Here is a 6,873-nt window from a genome sequence, read left to right on the forward strand (position 1 = left end):
TCCTGTCAGGTGGAGGCTAAGCTGGCATTGGAGAAGCTTGAGACACAGCCAAGAGCTCAGGCTCTGGGAGCCTCCCATCCTTTGTTGCGTGACCTTGGGCAGCCCTGTTCTGGGCCAGCGGCCCTTCTGGGGCTTGCTGTCTTGATCTCAACATCAGGTTCCACATTGATGTGGGAAGTGACGCTGTGCAGGTGCTGGGGGCAGCCTATGGGGCCCTCCTCTGTCCCAGAGAGCCCAGGATCAGGAGGAAGCCAGGACTAGGTAGTAGTTATGGCTTTTTGAAAGAGGGTCTTGCTCTGTCCCCCTGGCTGGAGTGCAGTGGAAAGATCATGGCTTACTGTAGCCTCGACCTCCTGGGCTCAAGTGGCCCTCCTGCCTCAGCCTCCCAAGTAGCTGGGACTACATGGGCACCACCACACTCAGGGCAAGGACACAGCCTTTCCTCCACCTGTGGAGGAGCTGTGTGGTTTCCAGGAAACCAGGCCTCTTCCAGCCTCACCTGTGGGGTGTTGCGACACCCAGGAACTTGGAGAGGCGCCCAGAGCCTGGGCAGGGTCAGCACACAAGCACCCATTCTGCGTAAGACCCAGGCCTGAGGACAGCCCTGTAGACCACAGAACCCCACGGGTCCCCAACAACTGGCTCCTTCCCGCCCTAGGGCCTTTGCACTTACCTGGAATACCACGGATTCCCCCAGGCTGGCCTCACTCGAGTTTTACAAACTGCATGTGGGTTCCCAGGACTGGGCTGTATTTGATTTCTATCCCCCACTAATTCTGAGAGGGCAGGGGCTGTGTGTGTCACCCAATGTATCCAGGAGGGGCTCAACTTTTCCATGGTATCCTTTTTGCTTTGTGAAAGCTCTTTACATACACAGGGCAAAAGCTTGGGAAAAGTCATACATTCTTCCAGGATATCTTTATTTTTTTGAGACGGAGTCTTGTTCTGTTGCCCACGCTGGAGTGCAGTGGCACAGTCTCAGCTCACTGCAACGTCCGCCTCCCAGGTTCAAGGGATTCTCCTGCCTCAGCCACCAGAGTAGCTAGAATTACAGGTGCCTGCCACCACGCCTGGCTAATTTTTTGTATTTTTAGTACTGACGGGGTTTCACCATGTGGGCTGGGCTAGTCTCAAACTCCTGACCTCATGCCACCTGCCTTGGCCTCCCAAAGTGCTGGGATTACAGGTGTGAGCCACCCCGCCTGGCCCAGGATGCCTTTTGATGTTCCTCAGAGTATATTGGATGGCGGGTGCTAGCTGGAAATTTTAAAATTTTGTCTGAATTTCATTCATCTTGTAGTTTCTAGTACAAACTCTCCTTTTTCCATAAGGGAATCTTCATACTTAAGTGCCACCCAGAAAAGAAAATACATTTCCTAACCTCCATAGCGATGGCCAGGTGTGGCTCATGGCTGTCATCTCAGCACTTTGGGAGACTGAGGTAGGAGAATCACTTGAGGCCAGCAGTTTGAGACCAGACTGGTAGACATAGCGAGACCCTGTCTTTACCAAGTAACATGAGCTGGGTGTTGTGGTGCACACCTGTGGTCCCAGCTACACGGGGGCCTGAGATGTGAGAATCACTTGAGCCTGGAGGTTGAGGCTGCAGTGAACCATGATCGTGCCACTGTACTCCAGCCTGGAAACAGGACGAGACCAAACAGAACAAAAATACAGTAGTGATGTGCCATTTCTGAGAAAGAACGTGTCTGGCTGGTGTGTGGGCATGATGGCCAGTGCTCCAGCAGTCATTTTGGACTATGAAGAAGCAACACACAGGAGCAGTGAGGGAGGATCTCCGGTATTTGACCCTGTGCAGTGCTGCCGCCCTCCCTGAGGCTTGACCCTTCTACCCCCTTGATTAGAACACGGGGAGGAGACATGAGTCCTGCTTAGGCTGTAATGGAGCTGCTCTGTTAGATGTGACCTTACCTTACCTTGAGCTGGGCCTGAAGCAGGGCGTGGCACTGTGGACTCAGGCCATAACTGCCTGGAAGTCCCTGCCCACTCTGAGCCATTTCTTCCTGTATAAAGTGAGGGTGGTGATCCCTCCAGGCTGCAGGGCGGGCGAGGTGATATTAGGTGAGTTGGACGATGAGACATCAGGAGAGTGGAAGGCACGGAAGGCTCAGGGCCCCACCAAAGCCCACTGCATACCCTCATCTCCACCTCAGTCCCCTCCCTGCACCTTGGAGCCCCTCCAGGGCTTCAACCATGTAGCAGCAGCCTGGGAACCACTTGGGTGAGCTCTGCCCCAACCAGCTGAGACATGGAGGCCAATCCCGTTATTGAGGGGCCATTGACAGAGGATGAATGTGCTCCCAGATACTAGCCTCCACCTATTCACCCACCTTGCCATCTACTCAGCCTCTCATAAATGTGCCCAGAAGCCCCTCTACCACCGAATTCCCCCACCCCTTGCCAAGCCCCATCCTTCCATTCAGTCAGATTCCTCCACCATCCAACTGGCTCCCTGTCCGTCCATTCATCCACTCAATCCACCCACCCCATCCATTCATCCATCCACTCATCCACCTACCCATCCATCCATCCACCCATCCACCCATCCATCCATCCGTCCATCCACCTACCCATCCAGCCATCCACCCACCCACCCATCAACCCACCCACCCATCCATCAACTCACCCACCCATCCATCAACTCACCCATCCATCCATCCACCCATCTATCCACCCATCTATCCATCCATCCACCCACCCACCCATCCACCCATCCATCCATCCATCCACCCACCCACCCATCCACCCATCCATCCATCCATCCATCCACCCACCCACCCATCCCATCCATCCACCCACCCACCCACCCATCCACCCATCCATCCATCCATCCATCCACCCATCCACCCATCCGTCCATCCGTCCATCCACCTACCCATCCATCCATCCAGCCATCCACCCACCCACCCATCCATCAACTCACCCATCCATCCATCAACTCACCCATCCATCCATCCACCCATCTATCCATCCATCCACCCATCCATCCATCCATCCACCCACCCACCCATCCCATCCATCCACCCACCCACCCACCCATCCACCCACCCACCCACCCATCCATCCATCCATCCATCCATCCATCCATTCACCCATTCAACCACCCACCGGTCGATACATACATCCATTTATCCATCTATTCATCCATCCATCCATCTATCCACCCACTCCATCCATCCATTTACCCATCCACCCATCTGTCATATCAAATCCTCTACCCAACCTCCACGCACCCACCCTCACCCCACACACACCATCCCTTTGTTGCAGCCTCAATCGTCCTTGAGCCCCTACTTTGTGCTGGGGCCTGTGTTAATTCCGGTGTGGGTGATTGAAGGAATAGACCCTGGTTCTTTCTCAGGAGGGAGAGGAACAGTCACAACCCCATGCAGAGGCTGGGCGTGGTGGTGGTGTGCCCGTAGTCACAGCTACTTGGGAGTCTGAGGCAGGAGGATCACTTGAGCCCAGAAGGTTGAAGTTGCAGTGAGCTGTAACCTCTCCACTGCACTCCAGCCTGGGCAACAGAGCGAGCCCCTGTCTCAGAAAAACAAATACAAAAAATAAGCAAACAAAAAGAACCACCCCTGGCTGTTGAGGAGAGGAGGTATAAGACCAACCAGAGCGAAAGCCCTGGGGCTCCGCAGAAATGGATCCTTTCACGTGGCTGTGAGTGGGGCCGATAAGGCAGAGGCTGGCCAGTGAGAGCCTGGATGTCCGCTGGGGTCTGGAGCGGGACAGGTCCTACCCGGGCTCACCCAGTTAACCCAAGGATAAGCAAGGACAGGAATCCAGGAACTCCTCCCACCTCCTCAGGTGCTGAGGCGCTCCTGGGTCTCGTTCCTGGGCTTGTCAAGGTGCCAGGTGTCACCTCGGTAGGGCCGTGATCCCTGGGGGAGCGACATTCAAAGCCTCCCCTCCCTGACCCGCCCTGCACTTCTGCTCCTGAGTCAGAACCAATGGGGACAAGAGCAGTGCCAAAGCAGGACAGACGAGTAGGGACCCCAAGAGACCCCAGCCCCAGTTCCTGCAACCAAGAGAGACTATATGAGAATCACAGAATCTGAGACTCACAGTTGAGTCTCAGGACTTAGAATTATGGAATCTTTTTTTTTTTTTTGAGATGGAGTTTCAATCTTGCTGCCCAGGTTGGAGTGCAATGGCATGATCTCGGCTTACTGCAACCTCTGCCTCTTGGGTACAAGCGATTCTCCTGCTTCAGCCTCCCGAGTAGCTGGGATTACACGTGCCTGCCACCATGCCTGGCTAGTTTTTTGTGTTTTTAGTAGACACAGGGTTTCTTCATGTTGGCCTGGGTGGGCTTGAACTCCTGACCTCAGATGATCCACCTGCCTGGGCCTCCAAAAGTGTTGGGATTACAAGCGTGAGCACCGTGCCCAGTCGAATTATGGAATCTTACAGACTGCAGCAGCAACAAGGAAGAATAGTTTGCATTTACTTATTTTTTTTAGAGACAGGGTCTCCTTCTGTCGCCCAGGCTAAAGTGCAGTGGCGCGATCACCGCTCACTGCAGCCTCAACCTCCCCAGCTCAACCAATCCATCTGCTTCAGCCTCCTAAGTAGCTAGGACCACAGGTGCACACCACCAAACTCCGCTAACTTTTAAAAATTTTTGGCTGGGCACGGTGGCTCACACCTGTAATCCCAGCACTTTGGGAGGCAGAGGCGGGTGGATCACGTGAGGTCAGGAGTTCGAGACCAGCCTGGCCAACATGGTGAAAACCCTTCTCTACTAAAAATACAAAAAACAAACAAAATTGTAGAGTTGGGGTCTCACTATATTGTTCAGGCTGGTCTCCAACTCCTAGCCTCCAGCCATCTTCCTGGCTTGGCCTCCCAAAGTGCTGAGATTACAGGCATGAGCCACCGAAACTGGCCTTTTTGCACTTGTTGAGTGCAGAGTTGAAGTTCAAGGACAGATTCTGGCTCCCCATGGCGTGGGTTCAAATCCCACTGTCGCTCCTAGCTCACAGAAGGAGAACTGATGTCCAGGGCCACCCAGCAGGCATGCTGCAGTCACAGAAGCTCACAACTTCTCACCCTAACCCCTGCTGCATCTCCCAGGGAACCAAGGGGCAGGGGACAGCGCCCCGACACTGCCGCCACCCTCCCATTCCTGCACATTCTGTTCACATTGTCTGCCGCGGCCTTGGGCCCTTCCTAACTCACATCCTGGGGTCCTGCTGCCCGCTCCTGTCATTGGAATCACAGTCAAGGAAGGTGTGACCTGATGCTCCCCACTCTGCTGCTTTTCCTCTCCAGGCTCACAATTCCCTCCCCTAGGGCAGGAGATGGTCCCGCCCACTCTGCAGGGGCCTTCACTCCAGGCCTCCTTAGGAATTCCAAAGTGCATTCCAAATCCACCCTCCTCTCCCCACTCGGCAGCCACCCCACTCCCGCCACTTGGATATGACCCATTTTTCAGAATCTAGAAATCTCATCAGACTCCTCACCTGCTCCGAACTCTCCTAGAGTTCCCCAGCACCCTCAGAACAAAATCCACACCCCTTCCGGAGGCCCAGAAGATACCCCGTGATTGTCTGTCTCCGCTCAACCCGTATCCAGGCTGGAATTCACTGGTGTGATCACTGCTCACTGCAGCCTTGACCTCCCGGGCTCTGGCGATCCTCCCACCTCAGCCTCCCAAAGTGCTGGGATTACAGGTGTGAGCCACAGCGCCCGGCTGAAACGAATATTTATCTGCTGGTGAGGTCAGGGCCATCACCACCCTGGGGAGGGTCCACCTGGATCATGCTGTGTCCCCAGCACCTGCCGGAGGGCCCTGCACACAGTATGCACTCAATGAACCGGCCTCAGCCCAGGCCTCTGGCCACAGCCTGGACCCCCACGGTGGGAAGAAGAGAAGCTATGCCTTCCCAGAACTTCCCTGGAGAGAAGGGGTCCATTTACATGTATTTGCACAATTTGCATATGTTTACATTGGTCGGCAGGGCTTTGCAAGTAGGGGATCCCGCTCGGATCTCCCATTGATTGATTGATTGATTGATAGAGACTGTCTCGCTCTGTCGCCAGGCTGGAGTGCAGTGGCACGATCTCGGCTCACTGCAACCTCCGCCTCCCGGGTTCAAGCGATTCTCCTGCCGCAGTCTCCCGAGTAGCTGGGACTACAGGTGCGTGCCATCACGCCCGGCTAATTTTTGTATTTTTAGTAGGGACGGGATTTCACCATGTTGGCCTGGATGGTCTCGATTTCCTGACCTCGTGATCCGCCCGCCTCGGCCCCCCAAAGTGCTAGGATTACAGGCGTGAGCCACCGCGCCCGGCCTTGATTTTTATTTATTTATTTGTTTGTTTATTTATTTATTTTTTGAGACAGAATCTCTGTCGCCCAGGCTGGAGTGAAGTGGCGCGATCTCGGCTCGCTGCAACCTCCGCCTCCCGGGCTCAAGCGATTCTCCCGCCTCAGCCTCCCAAGTAGCTGGGATTACAGGCACCCGCCACCACGCCCGGCTAATTTTTGTATTTTTAGTAGAGACGGGGTTTCACCATGTTGGCCAGGCTGGTCTTGAACGGATCTCAAGAGACCCATCCGCCTCGGCCCCCCAAAGTGCTGGGATTACAGGCGTGAGCCACCGCGCCCGGCCGGATCTCCCCTTTTCCAACCGGGTTTCCAGAAGGATGCCTGACCAGGGTGGAAGGGAAAAGAACTTGGTGCCTAACCCACTCTCCTGGCGAGGGCAGGAGGTACGCGCCAGCCGGCAACAGGTGCCCGTGTAGCCGCCGCAGTGTCACAGCCCTAGGGGGAGGGACAGGCCCACCCTGCACAGCGGAGAGGGAGCAAGAGGACTGTCCGGGGGTTACGTGGGGACGCGT

This window comes from Pongo abelii, chromosome 20, assembly GCF_028885655.2.
Source record: "Pongo abelii isolate AG06213 chromosome 20, NHGRI_mPonAbe1-v2.0_pri, whole genome shotgun sequence".
Taxonomy (NCBI): Eukaryota; Metazoa; Chordata; class Mammalia; order Primates; family Hominidae; genus Pongo; species Pongo abelii.